Below are 21885 nucleotides of genomic sequence, written 5' to 3'. Positions count from 1 at the left end.
CGGGGAAACTAAGAACTGGGAAATGCATTAAAGTATGCCGGCATTATGTTTATTCTTCTTGTTATTATTAAGAGGTTCCTCTGGGAGACACCAACTCCACAGGGGCCATCTACCCTGAGTAAAACCAGAGGGATCTGTTTGCCTGGTTCCCACGCTCACTCTGTGAACCTTTCTCCATGCCTAACCCTGCGTTCCTGGGTCACTTGGGGGGCAATGGAGCACCACATCCCTAGGAGTATTCAACAGAGCTGACAGTCACCTGGAAGAAGATTCCTGCTCAGGGAAGGAATAATTCCAATTCTCTTCCTATGCTAAGAGGCCACTGGTTATCACATGTTTAGGACTCAACTGATGGGGAAACCAAAGTGGGTTCCATAGTTCCCTTGCTCCATGACTTGGCCACCTCTCTGAGTTTGGGGTACCTCACTCAAGGTCTTAACCTACACTCTGGAGGATCTGCTGCCCCTGGTGCTAACCAACAATGCTCTAAAACATCCACTGTTTTTCACTGCCCCATAGGCTAGGCAATAGGAGGGTCTCCTCCCCTCTGGCCTGTAGAACCACTTTTCTAAGGGCAAGCCTCGGGTACAGCAGTAGGTTGGGGGAGGAGCATTCTCCCAGTAAATGATGATGCCCTAGGAGTGTTCCGCCTGTGTGCAGTCCTTCTGAGTGACCTTGGGCAGACTCGGCAGAACCTCCTGGATGTAGATTTGCTTAAAAAAAAAAAAAGACCAGCCAGTGCTTTATGCTCCGACAGGGCTTCCTTCCACTTCCACACGTACCAACGTACCAAGGAGAAAAAGCCAGCCACCAGCCACGGGACTCGGGACTCGCTGAATTAATGAATCACTTCTCTTATCTATTTTTTGCTGTTATCTAATTCTGAGAGGGAAGCCGGGAGCAGAGGGAGTTGGGAGACATAGCTCACAACGTCTCCCTCCCACCCGGCTGAAACAGGCTGGAATCTCTGGGCCTAGAGGCTGATCTGTCCCTAAAAGCTGGCCTCCGACAAGCTTGGAAGAGCTTCCACCTAGGGTGAGTCACCTCCAAGTGGCTCTCCTGCCACAGGAGCACTGTGCATGGTAGAGAGGAACCTAGGAAAGAGGGAACAGAAAGGCTTCCAGGGCACCCACCCAGGTTTTGTGGGGTGGGTGCTGGGAGTTCTTCAGCCTTTGCCTAGAGGAAAGAGAATAGATATTATTCTAGGACAACCTGCTGAGGTTCTCTCTCTCTCTCTCTCTCTCTCTCTCTCTCTCTCTCTCTCTCTCTCTCTCTCTCTCTTTCCATCTCTGTTATTCTTTCTTACAGTTGGCTGGCATTTTAGTTTCTCTATTTCCTTGTTCATTGCCTGATTCCTGTAGTTGGAAACTAATGGCAATGGTTGGTCGCCACCCCACCCGAAAAAACCAGGGGAGTGGATGCAGGCTGACCACAGAGGCCAAGCAGATTGAAGCAGGTGCCACTGGGCCTTTGCAAATCGGTTTGCTGGGGTCCCCTATGGTCACCCGTGTCCTCTGGAGGATTCAGGCAAGTCCTTCCCAGCCAGGCCACAGTTCACCCTGGAAGCTTTGGGCCAGAAAGTGTGCAGCCGATCCCCACTGGGCTGTATTGGTTAGTTGTGAATGGTTCTTTAGGGATTTGTGCCTCCTTTTCTTTGCTCAAGCAGGGCAAGGGTCAGCCAGCTGCTGTGTGGGTTTGATTTTCATTGATTCCAGGGTCGGTGTCTAGCTGGGTAAAGATGGGTCCTGTAGGTGTATGGAAGCAAGCATAAAGCATGCTCCCCGTTCACTCTATGTGGGGAGAAGCCTGGGGCTGTGTGGACTTTTGCAGCTGAGTCAAACCCACCTCTCTCTCCTTCTTCTCAAGACAGGGGTGGTGGGTGCCGAACTTTGAATCCTATTATCCTAGGAAAGAGCTGAATAAGGAGAGTCAAGACAGCAGTAGTCTCTTTGAGAACAGGACTTGGAATAAGGAAGCCAGCGGCCTTGGAAGAACTGCAAACAACTCAGGTCCTTCCAGGCTGGCAGCATTACTGTCCAGACCTCCTCCACTTGCTCAAAGGCTGACAACAGACATCTGGGCATTTTTGATACTGGTACATCTTCTAGCACTTGGTAGGCTTTGGTGTCCAAGTGTCTAGATTCCCTTGTACTGGTGCAGGACACATTGCCTCTGCAAAGTAGAGATTATATTCCCCTGCAGTCAGTCCCTCTACCCCAGAAGCTAGCATGGACTTCCAGCAGTAAACTCAAAAGCTACCTGGAAACTTACCCTTCCCCTCTACCCTGTACTGTCAGCACACCACTTATTTCCTCCTATTCTCATCCCCCAGTGCTCTCAAAAATTTTTTTTTTAATTTAAAAAAAATTGAAGTGAAAAAGGCATAAAAAAATACATATACTGATTAAAGGAAAACCTTACTGTAAGGCTTGTATGACTTATGGTCACTTGTGTTCATTGTCCACATTGTTGGTATTGCTGTTTAGTAGTTGCAAATGGTTAGTTTCTGCTATCTTTATTTTGATAAATCAGTCTAGGGCAGATGGTATTTGAAAGCTCCCCTTTGTGAGCTTGTGTTTTACGGGCTCATTGCCATGGGTTTCGCTCTTCTAGGAACATGTTCTGAACATGTTTTTTGTAGTTTTGTATCGCATTTAGTGGGATCTTAAAAACAGTGTTTTGTGATTGGCACAAAAGAAATCCTCATGAGCTGGTCCCCGTTGTGTCTCTCGGGGCCAATCAAATACCCATTTCCAACGGCTTTCTAATGCCTGGTTCTGTTTGCACAGGAAGGGAAGTCACGGTTTGCACCCGTGAAGTCTGGGGAGGTTCAGAGCTGGGAACTGCCCAGAGGAAGGGGTTCGGGGCTACAGCCATCAATCTCCAGTTGTTTAAACATAACGCTAAGTGGAGACTCGAGGCAATTATCCGAATAATGGGGGAGGGGCACTTTCACCTGCATTATCCGGATCGAAAGTGCGGTGTGGTGACAAATTCGGGGCTTTTTAGGCCCTGGTGGTTCTCAGCGGTCTGGCTTTTCTGTCGGTTCTGCAAAGGAAATTAAGGGAGATTTCTAGAAAGGCTTGACAGGCTATCCTGCAAGGGGGGTGGGGGGGAAGGCTGGGGGCGCCGCGGGACTCCCGGATCTTGGGTGATAAAGGCAGGGGGCAGATCTAAGATCAACAAACCTAGCGGCGTCAGGCTTGGGCAGAGGGTAAGAAAGTTCAGAGATGGACGCCGGAGAGAACCACAATCCAATCGGTGGGTCAAAAGAAAAAGAGGTGGGGGCGTCGAGCGGGGAGGGAGTAGGGGCGCGGCCGAGAGTCTTCTTGCCTGTAGACCGAGGGCCCCCAAGTGTCTGGCGGCGGGAGGTGGGGGTAGAAACACCACCACCAGTTAAGTTTCTCAGGGGACAAAAAGTGGCACTCTTTAAAGGGGTGGATGCAATGTGGGTAAGAAGATGGGGACTCTAAATAATACGACCTCAGAAAAAGCCTCTGCACTGCCCAACGAGACAGAACTGTCTCCAAGTGAGAGAAGTTACAAATGAAGACCGTATTATTAATGTTGTCTAGTTAAATTCTTGATGTGTGTCCCTAGGTAGCTCACAAACTCTTCTTGCGTCCTTGATTGGCTTTTTTCCCTCACTCCCCGAACGAAGAGGAGAAAGATGGGAGAAATATGCCCAAAGTCTAGCTGAAAAGCTGAGGCTAGTCGCTGAGTGACTCCTCTTCAGATTAAGTCTCTCCTCGAGGCCCCGCGATCCAGGCACGCAGCCCGCGGGCAGATTGCGCGGATTGCCCGCGGAGCCTGGGCTTCGCTGGACCTCCCCACACTGAATCTGAGTTGTGGAGGCGAAGCCGGGCGGCCCGGTGGAGCAAAGTGACAAAGGCTGAGCAGGGTCCCTTTCTCAAGGCTGGGAATGTCCCCGCAAACGGGGTTCGCTACCACTTTCCGAGCCCAGCTCACCGCTTAGCTCTGGGTAGAAAATCCGATACCAGATTGCTCCTTTCAACCCTGGTGGCCCAAGTCTCTTTGGGGAGGGGGCGGGGATGGCGAATGGATGGGTCGTGGCTGAAGAATACTAGCTAGTCCGCTTCCTTGCTCGCAGGGTTGATGGGCTAGGAAGCTCGGTCTACGGGCAAGAAAGTTCCAGCCAAGACCACTCTTGTGACCTACCTGGGCCATCGTGCTTTGCGCCTGAAACTCCTTGGCAGAACAAAGCCCATGAGTCGGATGACCTGGGTCCGTAAGAAGAGCGGGCATTGTACCTGCTGCCCTCTCTTGCACCTCTCCAGGTGTCCTAAGTGGTACCCAAGAACTCCTCTCCAGGGCGGCTTCCTTTTCCCGCTTGGGGTTTAATAATAAAGACACTGAGGCTTCTGTATAGTATAATGCTGTTGGCCTGTTTGCTGGGGCAGTCCCTCCGCTAGCTCACCAGACTCAACCCGACTTCCTCCGCCACCGTGGCTCTCCACGCGGCTCTCTGTTCTACCTCTCTGCCCTGCTCCCGAACTCTTAGGAAACTTGGTACCCATTTCTTCCTACTTTGCGTCCGCCCTAAAAGAAAAAATGCCCAGCCAAAGTTGCTCGGTGGTAGCCCGCTTCCACAGAAAGGAGGGAGAGAAGCGTAGGTTTAGGGGTGATTTAGGTCAGTGTAGTAGCTTTCCAAGCTTTCCCTCAAATGTGCCTCCAACTTGACTGTTCTCAATACCCCTAAGGAAAAACATTCAGTGGAAGGGTCTTAGCCACCCTAGATCCATGCCACTATACACATAATCATTCAGGTCTTTCTCTGGCCGAGTTTAGTGCAATATTGAGGGAGTCACGATTAACACCTTAATACTAGGTAGGGTAAGGAGCCGATTGATGAGTGGCCAGAGAAACTGGGACTAAGGAAAATTCCTTCCTTTATCTGGATTCTTGGTTCCGGCCTCCCGCAAATCAGAACTGTCTTTGAAGATGTATATTTCTTGAACTTCGGGGAGTCTGGCTTGTCTAGAAGAGCGGAGTGACTTGGCATCCGCGTGCGGTCATTCAGGGAAGGACACTGTTCCTCTATTCGCAACCCGATTCTTAACAAAACTCCGATCTTGGTAAAATTTCGATCTTAATAAAATTTCTGGCAGAGCCTCACAGTGCGGAGCATAGTGAAAAACTAGAGTGGTGGCTGCAAACACACACACACACACACACACACACACACACACACACACACNCACACACACACACACACACACACACACACACACACACACACACAGAGTTACCCCTAAGCAGCTACATCACTGAAGTTCAGTGAAGGCAGAGTGAGCGCCAGCACTGGTCCCTGGACCCAATGCTGTTGTTTCATTGGATACCGGGAAAGGGTGCTTCTGCCCTCTGCGCATCCTCTCCCCCCCCTCCCGTCCCCCCTCCCGTCAGACTTAGGAGCGTCTTTATTCATTCTGTACAATCTGCTTAGCCTGATTTTCTCCTTTCTCTCCCCCATCTCTCCTTCTTCCTCTCCTTCTCCCTCCTCTCCTCTCTCTTACTCTCTCTCCTACTCACCACCCGTCCCTCCATTCTTCCCCATCCCCTCTTCTAACTCAGCTCAAGAATTTTCCTCCTCTGGCTTAATCGAAATTGTTTCCTTCATTTGATTCCCTTTCCTCCAGTTTTGCTCCTTAACTCGTTTACTGCCTGCCAGTTACCTTCAAATACATATTGCCTGCCTTTACATTTCCCTCTGGAACCGACCGGGTCATTCCTCTTCCTCTGGGACATCATCCCCGCTCTTTATGATAAATTTGTCTTGTTCATTTTCATGTGTTACTCCCCTTGCATTGGATGAATCAAAAGCTTTCTTATGGTGAATTATCATCTCCATTTCAATTTCTAAATATCAAACTACATCGTAGCTAATTCGTTTTCTCTTAAGGAGTTTCTGAGGCTTCTCCTCCTGCCCAAATAACTATAACACTATAATAACTTTCCGATGGCTCCTCAGTAGTGTTTTTTTTTTTTTTCAAAATTGGGTAGTAATGTGAAAAAAAAAAAAAAACCGAGGCCAGATGCTTTATCCTGCCAAGGTATTTATTATGGCTTCCCACTAACTCCAGAGATTTACAGGAAAATGATAGGATGCAAGTGGATAACTACCCTTGTTCACCAGCTAAGATTATATTTGCTTTCTGTTAGATCTCTGTAGCTCTATCATAATAATGATAGAACAATTAGCTGTTCCTTGCAGATACCTAATGATTTTGAGTGCTCCTTATTTGCTTTATGTGGGATTTGTTGTTAGATCACACATGAGCATTTTTATAGAATAGTAGATGAGTTGTGCTCGCAGAAAGTGACTGGAGGCAGAAACATTAGCCTCTAAGCTGAGAAACGGAAAACATTTTCTCTTAAGAATCAATCAAACAACAACAACAAAAATCATTAACTCTTAAGAGAAATCTATAACAAACTTTTATATAACCAAGATCATTATCCAAGTTCGGCGCCTCCATCCTTTAATCCCAGCCCTGAGGAGGCTGAGGCCACAGGGGCACCAGGATTTGAGGCCAGCCAGTCTGGGTTACAGATTAAGGACCACCCCATCTCCAAAACAAACAAAAACCAGAAAGAAAGGAAGGTAGAAAGACTGCTGGCGGGTTGAAATTTGACGTAGGGAAATCAGAAGGGGAGCCAAGCATGAACTCCGCCGAACACCGTACTCTACTCTCTCATGATCTGAAACAGCAAAAAGGAAGTTGAACCCGACGCTGGAATTCTTAAACACTGCTCAGGCAAAACATGAAGGGTTATTGGGGGGGGGGGGCAATGTCTCAAAGTGTTTCTAGACCCTTAACATTGACAAGCAGAATCGAAAAGTTCTTGTATTTAGACTTACTCCTGAAGCCCCACAGACGGCACCAACCCACCAGAGCATGAACTACTGGGGGCCGGGTGGGGAGTGGGAGAGACTTAGGGTTTAGGGGCTGTTCTGGGAGCCCAAGTGAAAGGGCCTTAGTGTTCTGCGCTCTCTTAGCAATCTCTCTGGGTTTTTTGTGCCTTCCTGGTTCCCTTGTGTTCGACCACCACCACTCCCGTCACCACCACTGCTGGGGGTTTGCCTCTACTGTTGATAACGGAAGGGCTGCTATCTAATCTGGCCGGCACCAAGAACAATCCATTAGCCCTCAGTATTTAGCATTTATCCGGGGTGGGGGAGGAGGAAAAGATTATGCTGCCTCATCCTACTGCAGCCTGAGTTGTGCCTCTGAGGAGAGAGGAACGAATGAAACTCAAAAAAACTCACCAGGAAAACTGTGTCCCCTGGTGCTGATAAATTATATTTTCTATACCCCTTTGAGTTGGAGGGGTAGTTTTTCTTTTAAAGAGATGTATATGCTCTTACTTTAGGTGTGAAAGATCCCATTTTTCACCCAATGTCCCTTAGAGCGGCAGAGATGGGAATCCGTCCAGTCATTCATTCATTCGTTCGTTCATTCATTCAGCAAACATTTGCAAAGCTTCACTCCACGCCAAGCCTTGTGCCTTGTACTGACAGGTTAAATTATTTGCCCAAGATGAGGGTTATGCTGACAACTGGGGCGGGACCCTAAATCAACTATTGCAGTCCTGTGACTGACCGCTTCTCTTCCCCCAAGGCACACAAATCGGAGCCATGGGGAGTGGGAAGGGCTTCAGAGGTTATCTGGTCCAGCCTTCCATTCAATTCAAGAATCCCCTCCCCAGAATGCCAGAGAGCAGGCCCCTGACTCTGCCCTCCACCAGCTACCGAGAGGGAAGAGCAGCTTACTGGGGTTCCCATTCCAGAAAGTGGTGTAGCAGTCCAAAGTCTTCAGCTGAGCCATGATCTAGGCTTGCTCTTGCCTAAGTTCAGAGTGCCAACCCTCGTCTACTGCTGTGGTTCTGTGTGCCTGGCTCCTCCAAGAGCCAGAGGTTACTAATTCTCCCACCTATGCATCCTTGCTTCTCCCCTCCAGTCCTGGAAGTGGAGATTCCGGAATTGATGGCACTTTCCCCCTTGAAACCTGAAAGTGGGAAGGGCCTTGGCCAAGCTGCTTTTCCTTGGTTGCCCACAGGGGATGCATGTTGCCTGCTCAGAGAAAGCCCCAGGTAGTAGCCAAACAATGTCCAGAGGCTGGATTCTAGATCCAATATAGCTCAGTGACTGGCTAGGTGACCTTGGAGAAGTTATTTTTGTAGCATATTCTAGAAATAAGATGCATGCATGTGCTCAGTAGCTTAGCCTGCCACATTTTGCAAAGATAAAATTGATCTCTAGAAGTAATCTGAGGTTACAAAAAAAAAAAAAATGTATAGACAACAAAGAACATTCTGGAAGCTTTTCTACCACTTTACTGACTGGTTATCTTAGGCAAATTACCTTTAAAAAAAAAAAAAAGACTGTGTTTCAGTTTCCTGTGTTTTAAAGTCCTCCTAAACCGGTCTGCAGACAAGCCTCTGGGTCCCCAAAATAGTCCATAGTTGACACGGTGACATGGTAAAAAGTCTTCAGCTAGACATTAATAGCCTCGTTGGTTTTTGTCTTTCTCTCTGATTTTTTCCTCTCTAAACTTATGACTTACAAATTTTTCAGATATCAAATATGTTCAATAAGAAGCAGACGATATCCTAAGTCCACGAGCATTATCTTTAACTGTCTTATCCAAAATTGGGAATTGAGCGCTGTCAGAGGCAGACCAGGAGCTGTGGCTGTGGTCTTTTGGAAGGCATTGGGTCAGTCTCCATGCAAATCCCTGTGACTCTTTGCTTCGCTGTTTCCACAGAAAGAAATGTACCCAAAGGAATTGCTGAGGCTCCTATAAGAAAATGCATCTATAACCAAATCTGAGGACTTGACAATCACACTTCAGAAGTGTGGTTAGTGTAGCAAAAATTGATAGCAACCTATATTGTAAACAGCTAGGATTTACTATTGCTATGCTTTCTTGACATATTTAATGAGATAGCAAAGTCTCACAGTAGCCTTTTATTTTTTATGTTTTTAAGGTTTTTCTGATTGTTTGCTAGCCGTGATATTCCGAGCCTCCTCTGTGCTAACAATGTGCTTAGCACTGAGTCCAGCTTTTAAATTAACATGGATTGAGAGCCACTCTTTAGGAAATAAAACTCCCCTGAGAAGACAGAATGAAGCGGTTATGTTCCTCATGGTTCTTTTCATAGGTGTAGTTAAGAGTCCCGGTTTTCTTTTTGTTGTTATCCATTCTGTCTTTTCAAATGAGCTATAATGTGAATGTGTTTCTTTCAAATTAAAAACAAACAAACAAGCAAACAAATTTTTTGAGAGAAATGGGGAGGGCTGATCAGATCTTGAGTGGGTCCGCCTCCCCAAGATCTTTATGGCTGTTTTCAAGGTAAAGGCTGTATCGGCTCCTAACTCGATATGTATGGTCAGACTGTACAACAGCCGGGGGATACGTCCTGCTTGGGGAGGTTGCTGCCTGAAGCCACAATTTCTATAGAGTGCCTCCCTTCCTCCTGTGAGGACCTTCACCACCCTCCAGGCAGTCTAAAATCTCTTCTGCAGCCTTGAATTTCTGAAACTGAAAGCTCTCTGTTCTCAAGGCTTCCTCCCCACTCACACTCCCTTCGCTGGCAGAAAGGTTTGGGATTTCTGAGCCAGGTGCTGGGCTAGCTGGGAAGACAAGTTGATTATTCCAGCCTGAGAAGAGGAGGAGGGTGCATTGGGGGTTAAAGGAAGTCAGACTTCCAGCCATGGCCAAGAGGCCAGGGATGTTCAGAAAGACCTTGGTAAGAAACCCAGAGAATTCTAGCCAGACCTTCAGAGAACAAAAGCACTTCAGGATAAACTAAGTGCCAGGTGCCTTTCTTTTCTGACACTGAAAACATCTCTTAGCAATTTCCACAGGCCGATGTCCTCTCACTCTGCAGGCAAAATGTAGGAGGGAAGGGGGAGATGCTAACAGAAAGAATGAGCAGTGGGCAATGCAAACTGTATACAAACAAACTGCAAAGCAGATCTTAGCAGCGCTAAGGAGAGCTTCCAAGGAGCTAGCGCTGTAACTTATGTCAAAGCAACACTTGCAAATGATGATACAAGCAGCAGGTGCTAGCCCTTTCCTGGTTCCTTATTTAACAAATTGCAACACACTTGCTGCCCTGAAATACCACTGGATCATCTTTCTCCAAGTCCTAAAGGATTTTTTTTTTTAACTTCAGGATCAGCCTTGATTATTCCAGTGGGTAGATGGTTCCTGCCCACTGCAGGATTTTAGGTTTCTGTAGTGTGATATCAAACTCCTTCTGTGTTCACCTCGTCCGGCCTCTGCTGAGGTAAGCAGGACCCAGCCAGGCACCTTAGTCACCTTCAAGCTTCCTCTCTCCACAGCACTGGTGGTGGCAGGTGCTGTCCTGGAGAAAGAGTCTCACAGGGGGCAGGTCCTCATGCTCTTGTTGACAACCCGATTCTCTCCTGTATTTATGAAAAGAAGCAAACCCACAGCAAGGAGCGGGCCATTGATATGACCCTGCTATGGCAGAGCTGCAACACAGGCAAAGGAAACCAAGAAGCCAAAAGAGCACAGCTGGGTTGTATCTCCCCAGCCCTTGAGGAAAGACAAAACCAAACCTCATTCCTATAGATGAGAGTTGCTGGGTCAATGAGTTGTGTGACCCTGGCTGCTTTTCTCACTCGGGTACCATTTGGCATTTCCAGAAGTGTCTCTTCACATAGATTTTAAATCAACCAACCATAAAACAGGGAAACTTCCTTAGGCGCTCAGTATTGATTTATGTGATATAAAAATAATTTTCACTTGTAATCCAAAGGGAGCAGAAGACAACAAACAGCCCTGCTCCTGGTTCTGCTTCAAGTGCTAGGTACCAGCCCCTCACCTCTGTACTGAGAAGGGACTGACGGGCCTTCTGGTGTATCCAAGCGCTTTCAGGAATGTGTTATATTTGCCCCTCCCAGGAGCCCTCTGGACTAATCAGTTGTGAGTATTGCTGTGATGGTCGAGGAAACTGAGTTGTCCTGCCGAAGGTCACATCACTAATAAGTAACAGAATTAAACTCTAATGCCTGCTTTAACTGCCCCAAGCTGCCTCCCCACCCTCCTGATGCCCGAGATCAGATGGCCCTTATCAACCGCTCTGTAATTGCTCTAATAGGGGTTATCAGGATCCCTCATTTTGCCTATCCCAAAATCATGGAGTTAAAGAACAGCTCTGGATTCTTAGGGTTGGTGGAGCCCCGCCCCGCCCCACCCCTTTCACAGGTGTGGCCCGGAGGGGTTAAAGTGATCTGCCAAAGGTCAGTCATGTATAAGTGGAGAATGACCAATGTCATTTTTAAAAATTAGTTAAAAGAACTGCCTACCAAGCCCCTTTTTATGGCTTATTTTAAGCAGGTTAATGAGTATGCCAGGCACAGCTTTAACTCCCAACTGAGTAAATGCTGACACTAGTTTATAGATTGAGCAGATAAGTGGCAATAAGGAATTATTCATCGCTCATTTATCATCCAGCCTACTGCAAGTACAAGGTATAAAGTGAAACAAATGACAACTTTAGAGCCCACACGTGTGGAGCAGTCAGAACAGCAAAGGCTCCATGCTCTACAAAGATTGTGCGTGGGGAGTGTCTGAGCCCCACGTCTTCTGAGAAGAGAAAAAGGAAAATATTCAGGGAACATATGTGCATTTCACAAACAGGCTGTAAACATTAGACTCTTGGAGCACACGTGCCATGCCACACATGTGGAGAGGTTGGAGTCACCTTGAAGGAGTCAGCTCTTGCTTTCCACTATGCCGGTCCTGGGTATGCAACTCAGACTAGGAAATGCTTTTACTAACTCAACCATCTAGCCATCCCAGGCATATAGAGCTCCTATTTGGTCTTCAGTGAATTCAGTCACTAATTTGTTCTAAGTGATATTAAGCACCTACCGCTCACAGAGTACTGTGGGGAATTACATTATTAAACACCAACTCCTTCTGCTACCTTTCTAGTTTAATGACGTAGAAAGCACACACACACACACACACACACACACACACACCCCTAAATCTCAATCCCATGAGTCTTTGGGATGACAGTGTATATCATGGGCAGGGTCAGCTGGAGTCAGAAGAAAGTGTGCCTGGGAATGAATGGGAAGAAAGAGAAGGCTGTCTATCAAGTCTAGGAGAGATACAACCTTGTTACAAGTCCTCTGTCCCCAACAGTGAGTATGAGAGGGCTGAGTGACATCATAGCTAGAAAAGACACTGTAAATTGATAGCCTCAGCCAAGACCCTAACCTCAAAGGCCATGAAACACCAACAGCCTGGTAGATAGCTGATAGAATCTGTCCATTCATTATTATCACATTTGGGGCATATGTTGAAAAACGAATAAATCAACAGACAATGTACTTGTTTGGGGAGGCAGGGGTAAGTGCTAATGAATTTGCACATGCTATTCAGAAAGCTATCTAGCTTTTATTTTTAAATTTATTTATTAATGTTTTATCAGTCCCCGTTCATCAATGGTAGACCTCAGGCACAAAGTTCAACATCAATAGCAGAGCAACCCACAAATCTAGTAAGCGACTTTGCTCCCAGCAGCCCTAAGACCCCACCTTGAGGCACCACCACGTGGTTCACTGTCCAGTGTCTGGCCCATGTCTTCAGGCACATGACCACTGACTCTACTGGAAAGAGAACTGGGAAGATATTTACTCAAAACTCCAGACTCATTGGCTCAGCAAATTCAAGCAACGTATGCAGAGGTATGCAGAACGTGAGAATAGGAGTGTGTGCTGGTGGTGCTACACAGGACAACAGGTATCCATTGGCCCTGTCTCGGGTAACATAGGCCATTGTGTCGCCTATGGGTCAATATACAGAAACAGATGAAATGTCCAGATGCCTGGGTACTAGTGACCTCCCAGTACCCTTCTTATTCATTGTGAGCACTGGAATGTATACAAATCCACAGGACTGTTAAGAAGGTAACCTGGAAATACAATACTGGACCAATTTTGGAATAGTTTGTCCTTGGTCCAAGATGGCCATAGGATGCCCATGTGCCTTTACCAAATCATCAAGTCTCCACCTGCCTACCCCCATGCCTAGCTGGGCAGATCACTGACCCAGCTCTCTATAAGGGGTGAAAGCTAAACCAGGTTCCCTGGCCTGCAGACCCCCATCTCAGAGGCTGATTGCTAGCCCTCCTCCCCTGGAGATCACATTAAAGTGAAGAATATTTACCCATGGGATGCAGCAGTGAAAAGCAGGTTGATGACCCTTGGAAACCCCTAGTCTTGGCCAGCTACAGTACTAGGCATGACACTCAAAACTCAGTGACTCGTGAAAGTCTGTAACCCTTTGGGTGCTAATTAGATCATTTGTATTGCCCCAGCAATGACAAAAAGGCTGGCCCAGAACTGATATGTGGGCCAAAGGTACCTGAGATCATGGTCACCACTAACAGGGACTCTGCCTACGGTATTGATGAAGCATCACATGGCATTGTCCCTAAGTGAGCCTCTCTGAGCTGGCATACAGTGGAAAAGACCATTAGGCAGATTGACAGTGTGTAAAAGGAAGATTTACATAGCGTAGGGATGGATTGAAACTTCCAATTTTCTGAATTAGTTAATTCAGGGTTGCTTGTATCCAAGGGAGGTTGGCTTCAAATTCACTATAATAGCTGAGGGTGACCTTGAACTCCTGATCCTCCTGTTTCGACCTCCTAAATGTAGGATCACAGATCTTCATCCCCACATACAGTTTGTGTGGTGCTGAGAATAAAAATCAGGGCTTCATGCACACTAGGTAAACAGCCCCAATTTTTAAATTTTAATTTGATATTTTTGAGGATTTATTTATTTTTATTTCATGTGTGTGAGTGTTTTGTTTGCATGTATGTATGTGTACCATGTACTTGCCTGGTGCCCTGAGAGGTCAGAAGAGGATGTGAAAGTCCCTGAGATAAGAGTGACAGATGGTAGTGAGCCACCATGTAGGTTTGGGAAATGTAACCTGGGTCTTCAGCAAAAGCAGCCAGTGGTCTTAACTGCTGAGTCATCTCTCCAGCCCCTTAATTAAATATAAAAACATGAACAAGAACTATTATATATGCCATCTCTCCAGCCCCTTAATTAAATATAAAAACATGAATAAGAACTATTATATGTTAGAAACTATGGGATTATTTTTCTTACAAGGAAACTCACATTTAGGGAAGAAGTGTTCACGTGCAGTTAGGTGTGGAGAAAATAAAGAAATAAAGTATGCTAAAGGCCATGGAAGCGGAGACAGAACAGAAATTGACTCTGGAACAGGGGTGGTAATTTTAAAAGGGGGATGAACAATAAGCTCATGCTTGCCTGCTTCCCCTCTGTGTCCCTCACAATACTGACACATTGCTCAGAGGAACAGCGTCTAGACACCAGGATCCAAGCACTTGAGTTTTGATCTTTATCTTGCATATGCTCATACTAGGCTGGACAAGGTACTAGATAGCTTCTGCTGTCCCTTTCTTTGCCTGTAGAATGCCAAAGCAGGCTGTGCATAGTGAGGTGTTTTTGTCTTTCAACATGCAGGGGATCTAGCACACTCATAGTACTCAGTGACTGCTTACCCAGGGAATGGTTACAAGTTCTCATGAGCAGTCCAAGCCTTTCATTGCACACTCAAATGGGTCTCCAATGCACATTTTTGTCCTTTATTTTTATTTTATGTATATGGATACTTTACCTGCATGTATATATGCACAACATATGTGCAGTGTCTATAAGAGGTCCAAAAGAGGATGTTGGATCCCCTGGGACTGGAGTTGGTTGTAGGATTTCATGTGGATGCTGGGAATTGAACCCAGCTCCTCTGGAAGAGTAGCCAGTGCTCTTAACCACCAAGGTATCATTTCAGCCGCCTTTCCTTTGTGTTTGTTTGTTTGAGACAGGATCTTTCTATGTAGCCCCGGCTGTCCTGAAACTCACAAAAATCCCCATGCCTCAGCCTACTGAATTTCAGGATTAAAGGCATGTACTCTGGGCAGGACTTCCCATTTTGAGTTCTTTGTAGAACATATTTATTATCTATGGTTAAGACTGACTGAGCCCACCACGCCTTTAATCCCAGCACTCGGCCAGCCTGGTCTACAAAGTGAGTTCCAGAACAGCCAGGGCTACACAGAGAAACCCTGTCTCAAAAAACCAAACCAAACCAAACCAAACCAAACCAAAACAAAACAAAACAAAACAAAAAAGACTGACTGAGCCCCAATGGCTGGGGGTTCCCACTATGTGTGGGGCCAAGACCATGTCCCTCCTACAGTCACTTGACTGCTTGGCAGGATGGTAAAACTTGGCAACATCAGTTTATAGAGCTCAAAGTCACACGCAAAATGTTGCTTTGTAAAGGGATGCTCGAAATGACTTTCTATGACTTTCACACTCATCTGGTGACCTGAAGCAGACCTAGGAATCTGGACTCTCAGACTACCAGTTGTCTCAGCCCTACTGTCCTTCCGCTAGGCTGAATTCTTCCAGAGCTCTGGGCCACAGCAGTTGAGTTATGAGGAATGAGTTCTTCCTCCCTCCTCTTCACTGGTCCCAGAGAAAAGCCTATTTTCTAGTTCTTGCGTGGCACGGAAAGTTCCCACAACTGTCTGGGAATTCAATGTCAGGGCTGCTGGAGTGGGGCATAAGCCCCTGAATCCCTCGCACCACCACCACCACCACCACCACCACCACCACCACCACCACCACCACCACCACATACAAGGTGGGGAGGTTCCAGCGGCAGAGTTTCTCCATTAGTTTGCCTCAAGTGAAGGTGCTCTGGAGTCTCCCACTAGTGTGCCTCCCCCACCCCGCCCCGTTCCCACAGAGCAGGTACACCTAGGGTGGGGTTTGGAGACTTTCCATAGAAAACGCTGCATAAACCCGGAAGTGATGGTGCACGCCTTTAATCCCAGCACTTGGGAGGCAGCAGAAGCAGGCGGATTTTTCGAGACCAGCCTGGTCTACAGAGTGAGTTCCAGGAAACCGAAAAAAAACGAAAAAAGAAAAAAAAAAAACAGAAAAAGAAAACGCTGCACAGGTGAGGCTCGCAGGAGCTGGGGCAACTGTTTCTCCCTTGGGTTGGTCCTCAGATAGCAAACAGCCAGGCAGCTTTCTTATTCATCTAAAAGGCCAAGGGAAGAAAACACTGGGTCTAGCCAAGATGGAAGGCGCAGCCTGAGGAGATTGGAGGTTGGGATTGAGGTGAGGCCCAGTGCACCTTTTCCAGTTTAGTAACCCAAGTGAGTTAAGGAACGCTTGCTCTACTGGAAAACGAGCCGGGTACCAAAGGGACCTTACTGTCCTCATCTGCGGACTGGCTTGTCTTTAGTTACTGGCCGGCCTATCTTATCTGTCATCTGTGACTGTATACACACGCAAGAACTGGGCTACAATAGTCCGAGAGCTGAGCACTCCACGCCGCGGAGTCAGCCTTGGCCGGGGGTGGCGCTGCTGAGCAGTAAGAGCGGAGGCCAGGGCGCACGGGGCCGGGAAGGAAGCGCAGCCCGCGAGCGGGGCGCCAGGCTCGGCCTCCAGCGCCCCCGAGCCGGACTGGGACGCGCCAGTAGGGCGCTGGCGGCGGCCGGGGGCTGACCTCGAGCGCCGGCGAGTCTGCGCCCTCCCACCGGCCTGCGCTCGCCTCCCGCCGCCTCGGGTTAGGCGGCGGCGGTCAGTGCGCACCTCATCAATAAGAGCTGACAGGCCGCCGGCTCCGCGGCCATCCATCACGCCGTGTGGCGAGGGCCGCGGGCACGCGGGGCGGGAGCCGCAGCCTCCCGGAGGCTCGCGATGCTCGCACCGCTGGGTGGCGGGCAGCGCTCTGCTCTCCAGCGGAATACTACACCTCATTCCGCTCCCCAGGACTTAAAGATAGATCAGATTACTTAGAAATGGTCGGTGCAACCCACACTTTGTGTAGGTAGGGAAACAGGGGCCGGACTGGGTGTTGGCACGCCTGGGGCCTCACCACTAACTGTATGGAGACTAAGACTTGAGCCAAGCCGGGCGGTGGTGGCGCAAACCTTTAATCCCAGCGGCAGAGGCAGGCGGATTTCTGAGTTCGAGGCCAGCCTGGTCTACAGAGTGAGTTCCAGGACAGCCAAGGCTACACAGAGAAACCCTGTCTCGAAAAAACAAAAACAAAAACAAACAAACAAAAAAAAGACTTGAGCCAAGCCTTCGAGCCTTCGTTCGGCTCCTCACCGGGACACCCAACCTACGCGCCATCCAGGCTGGCACCCGGTACAGTCAAGAGCCATGTAGGACTAGTGGGGCGGGATAAGTAGAACCTGTCAATAAAACAACTACACATTAAGAATAATAGGCTCCAGGAACTTGAGGTGTAACTTAGCTGGTAGAGAGCTTGCTTGGTGTGCCAGAAGCAGGGTTCTATCCTCAGCACCCAGGACGCTAGTCGTGGTGGCCTGTAATCCCTCCACTTGGGCAGTATAGGCAGGGGGATCAGAATTTCAAAGCCATTCTCCATTCTAGGCTACACAGTTCTAAGCTAGCTTGGGCTACATGAGACTCAATTTCAAGGGGGAATAGGAGGCTCCTTGAATTGATTTAGCATTTCCAGTTTCACTCTCCTTTTCTACCAGGAAGGGAACATGCTAGCCCCTCATAGTTTATCTGTTCCTTATGCTGTTTACAGAATGTTTACAGAACTCATTTCCTTACTGAACGGGTCAATCAGAGAAACTCAAGTTTGGTTTCACACAAACAAAGTTTCCATCGCGCCTAGCAGACACTTAGCAGTTTTCATAAGGGAATTGCTATGAAACATATTTGCTGGGTGTGTGTGTGGCATGGGGGCAGGCGGGGACAATGACAGTCTGACTCAAAGTCTGTACAAACCTTGTAGTGAGCCTCACTCCACCACAGGGCAGTTCACAGCACAGCCCTGATTTTGGGGTGTGGTGTGGTGGGGGGAGATGGTTTGAGACAGGGTTTCTCTGTATAGCCCTGGCTGTCCTGGAACTCACTTTGTAGACCAGGCTGGTCTTGAACTCAGAAATCCACCTGCCTCTACCTCCCAAGTGCTTGGATTAAAGGCCTGAGCCACCACTGCCAGGCTTACAGACCTGATTTTTTTTTTTTTTAAACTCAGGCCTTTCTAAGGCAGGTGGAAGCTGTTTTGGCCTGGAAGAGAGCCCTTCCTTTTTCTTTCCCCAAAGTGTGTCTGGACCAAGGTGTTCCAGCTGCAGACCCCAGCATCTCGCTACTTGGTTCTTCCTTTCCCACCTCACTTATTATTTTCCTACTGTTTCATTAGCAAGCCCCCATACCCACCCTGCAACCACCTCCCCCCACCCCCAGCTTGGACAAAGTACCCCAGCCTAGAAACTGACCAAGCTAGACTGCTTTATTTCTAACAGGAAATATGATGTTTTGTGAAGCTTGGAATTGTCTTGGGTACAATTTCTCATAAACATCACCTGAGTGTAATGATGGTGTCAGGGCACTGGAGCACAAGGAGAACTTTGGTCTTAGGAGCAGGGTATCATCTTGGGCTGGAAAGGCTGAGTTTCCAGTGGTTTCCTTGGCCCATTCAGCACAGCTAGCATAAAACCTGTTATTCCCCTAAGCTTTGAACTTGGCTTACAGAGAACTTGACTGCACAAAAAAAAAAAAAAAAAAAAAAAAAACATTCACGTGCTCACTGCTATCCTGCACTCTTAATCAAAGTATACTTCTCCCAGGTAGCCTAGCAGTTGCTGCCTGAAGACTTCAAACTAAGGGAGACCAAAAGTTACAGGCTTCTCAGGAGGCTAGTGTAGGATCACATTTGCTCCTATGTCAACCTCTATACAGTTTCCTGTGAAGTGTGTGTGATGTTGGCAGCACACCCAGGATGGAGCTCTGTGAAGCCAGGTTGAGCAATGGCTGAGGGGCAAGGCTGGAGTCTGCATCTCTGAAATGGAAGCCCAGAGCTTCCTGGGTATCTAAATCACCTTCCTGAGTGGGAGTCAAACATGTGTCAGGGGTGGAAGCTCCCTGGAGTCTGAGAACCAGGCAGAGAAGAGGGTGAGGGGACTGAAGAATTTTATCTTGCCTCACCAACATCTTTTTTTACTGTTAGATTTATTGACATGTGCCTTTCCAAATTGTAAACCTACTCCTTTTAGTGTACAGTCCTATATCTGTTGGCAAACACCAACACAATCAAGATGTCAATTGAACAATCCTGACACTGCTCCTAAATTTCTGCACTTGCTCCCACACCCTCAACTAACTCTGCCTCACCCTGTGGTCCTGGCTTCCTCTGATTTGACTTCAGCACTATGGTTGTGACTTTTTCAAAATGCCATGTATAGATGCCCCTTCCCCCTTGGTTTTTTTGAGACAGGGTTTCTCTGTATAGCCCTGGCTGTCCTGGAACTCACTTTGTAGACCAGGCTGGCCTTGAACTCAGAAATCGGCCTGCCTCTGCCTCCCAAGTGCTGGGATTAAAGGCGTGCGCCACCACGCCCAGCTCTAGTAGATGGTTTTTAAACATGGTCTTTTGAATCTGGATCTTTTTCTATGGCACTGAACACATTACAGATTATTCATGTCCTTGGGTGTTGTTGAAATTTGTTCATTTTTTTGTTGCTGGCCATTATTCCATAGCATGGTTGAACATAGTTTATGTCTCCCCCTTGAGCTTCCTAGTTTGGAATAATTATGAAAGAACCTATAGGGTTTGTTTTTTGTTTTGTTTTGTTTTGTTATGTTTTGTTTTGTTTTTAAGATACCTGTGATACCTTTTAGTACATGAGACAAAACATGGAGAATAGGCATGTGGCTCAGCCAGTATTTGAGTACTGCCTTAGCATGTGTGAAAACCCTGGGTTCAAACCCAGATCAGAATAGAACTGGATGTGGTGATGGTGATTCTAGGACTCTAAGGGTGGAGGCAGGAGTATCCGAAGTTCAAGGTCATCCTTCATTCTCAGCTACATGTTAAATGTGAGCCCCTCTTGGGCCACTCTGATCTTGTTTAATTTTTTTTTAATTAAAATTGCCAGGCGGTGGTGGTACATCCCTTTAATGCCAACACTCTTGGAAGGCAGAGGCAGGCGGATTTGAGTTCGAAGCAAGCCAAGGTCTACAGAATGAGTTCCAGGGTAGCCAGGGCTACACAGAGAAACCCTGTCTCGAAAAACAAACACGCACATAAATAAATAAATAAATAAATAAATAAATAAATAAATAGATAGATAGATAGATAGATAGATAGATAGATAGATAGACAGACAGACAGACAGACAGACAGACAGACAGATAGATAGATAGATAGATAGATAGATAGATAAATAAATAATAAATAAGCAAAGCTACTCCACCTTACATTGCAAATGTAAGACCTGTTGGACAACCTTCAAAAGAAAGAGCAAGAAAGACACTGGCCCTAACAAAGTAGCTAGTGGAGTAAGGGCAGGAGATCAGCAGGGAGTAAACCTGCTTTTTTGAGGAATCGATCCCTCTTGATTGATTGGTGGCATAAGAAAGTCGTTACCAGTTCTGTGCTCCTCCGCCCCACTCACTGGAAAGTAGTGTGGACATCAGGAAATAGGCATCTCTGGAGACTTCCTGGTGGAGGGGAGGCAGATCTGGGTTCTGCCCCTTTCCCCAAGGAACAGCGCTACTTTCTGTGTTGCGGGAAGTGGAAGGAGAAGCTGCTTGCTTGAAGCGGGGCACCTTTCTACGGGTGCCGGCGGCGCCGCTGGCTCTCGGTACCTCGGTCCCCATCAGTCCACTTCATTCAGGGGTTTCTTTAATCTTCGGTTGTTCTCCCTTCAAATCCTGGGGTCTTAGCAATTCGTTATTCACTAGCATCTCTGGGGAAGAACTCAGAGTTTAAAGAGAGTGCACCCTGTCCCTGGTGAAACCAAGTATGAGGCTTGTCTGTCAGAGTTGACTCAGTTCTGAAAACTATTAAGTGTGCTGTGACGGCGGCAACAGGAGTCCTAGTCGCCAAGGCTCCATGCTCCCCTTCTGCCTTCTGTGGAAGGAGGTGCTTGAACCAAGGGAGGGGAAGAAACCGCCACTCCAAAGGCACCTGCTACAGTGGTGGAAAGTGGATAAGCGTGGGCTCTGGTGCTAGTCCTTGACTGGAAGGCAGGGCCAGACAGGGTGGCTAGTCACTTCGGGAACAGTGTTACCTCCAGCCTCCTTCGCTGCTGCCCACCCTCTCACCTTCATCTCCCTCCCCAAGCTTGGTTCTGGGCCCGAGTCAAAGCTAGTTCAGACGCTGTTTTTGCACTTGGTCTTCGAGCTTCCTTGACATTTTCCTGTCTCTCTGGGCCCGCCAAGTCGCGGCGCCTACTTGGGCGTCTCTGGCTCGGGGTCACCTCTGGCTCCGCGCGGGTGAGGTGAAGGGTGCTAGGGTCGCAGGCTTTCTTTCCGGCCACCTCGGTGTGAGGCAGTAGGCCGCCTATGCGGAAGCAGGGCCAAGCTGGCACTTAGAACAGTAGGTCTCTGGGGTCTCTCCGGGTCGCCCCTGGTGTGTGCGTGTTCGGAGTCCTTCAGGGGAAAGCTCTGGTGTCTAGTTGTAGAGTCGGAAGAGGGAAGCCCAGCAGTTCTGTAAAGCCCTGTGACTGACGGGGAAGGTGGTGAGGATCCTAAAGAGGCAACCCACCAAGGGCTGCTGCTGGGTAGCTCTGACTTCTCAGAAGGCTCAGGCCGGTATAGTTCTGTTCAGGAACGGTCTCCTCCTTTGGCACCTAGCCCTAATCCTTCTGACCAGTTTTGTGTGTCTGAAGCCTCCACTCTCAAGCTCCCATCTGCCATTTGACATTCTACCTATTTGATGTGTTTTCATCTGTCTTCATTTTATGGAAAGAAGCTGGCTAGGACAGCACCAAGTTTTC

The 21885-nt window shown here is 47.8% G+C and overlaps 1 protein-coding gene across 2 annotated transcripts in view; it reads left to right on the top strand.

The window, feature by feature from the left end:
- Nucleotides 1–720: 720 nt before the first annotated feature.
- The window catches only part of Gata4 (GATA binding protein 4), a 72857-nt gene continuing 51692 nt past the window's right edge, over nt 721–21885 (top strand). The window contains exon 1 of one of the 2 annotated variants that reach the window (XM_021182271.2): nt 721–1035. The gene's annotated coding sequence lies outside the window, so the exon portion shown is untranslated. Of the gene's footprint in view, nt 1036–3210; nt 3262–21885 lie in introns of those variants that run through there. The other variant, XM_029468949.1, reaches the window with a different exon arrangement.

Source organism: Mus caroli, chromosome 14, assembly GCF_900094665.2.
Source record: "Mus caroli chromosome 14, CAROLI_EIJ_v1.1, whole genome shotgun sequence".
Classification (NCBI taxonomy): Eukaryota; Metazoa; Chordata; class Mammalia; order Rodentia; family Muridae; genus Mus; species Mus caroli.
This window is presented reverse-complemented; position numbering and strand designations above follow the sequence as displayed.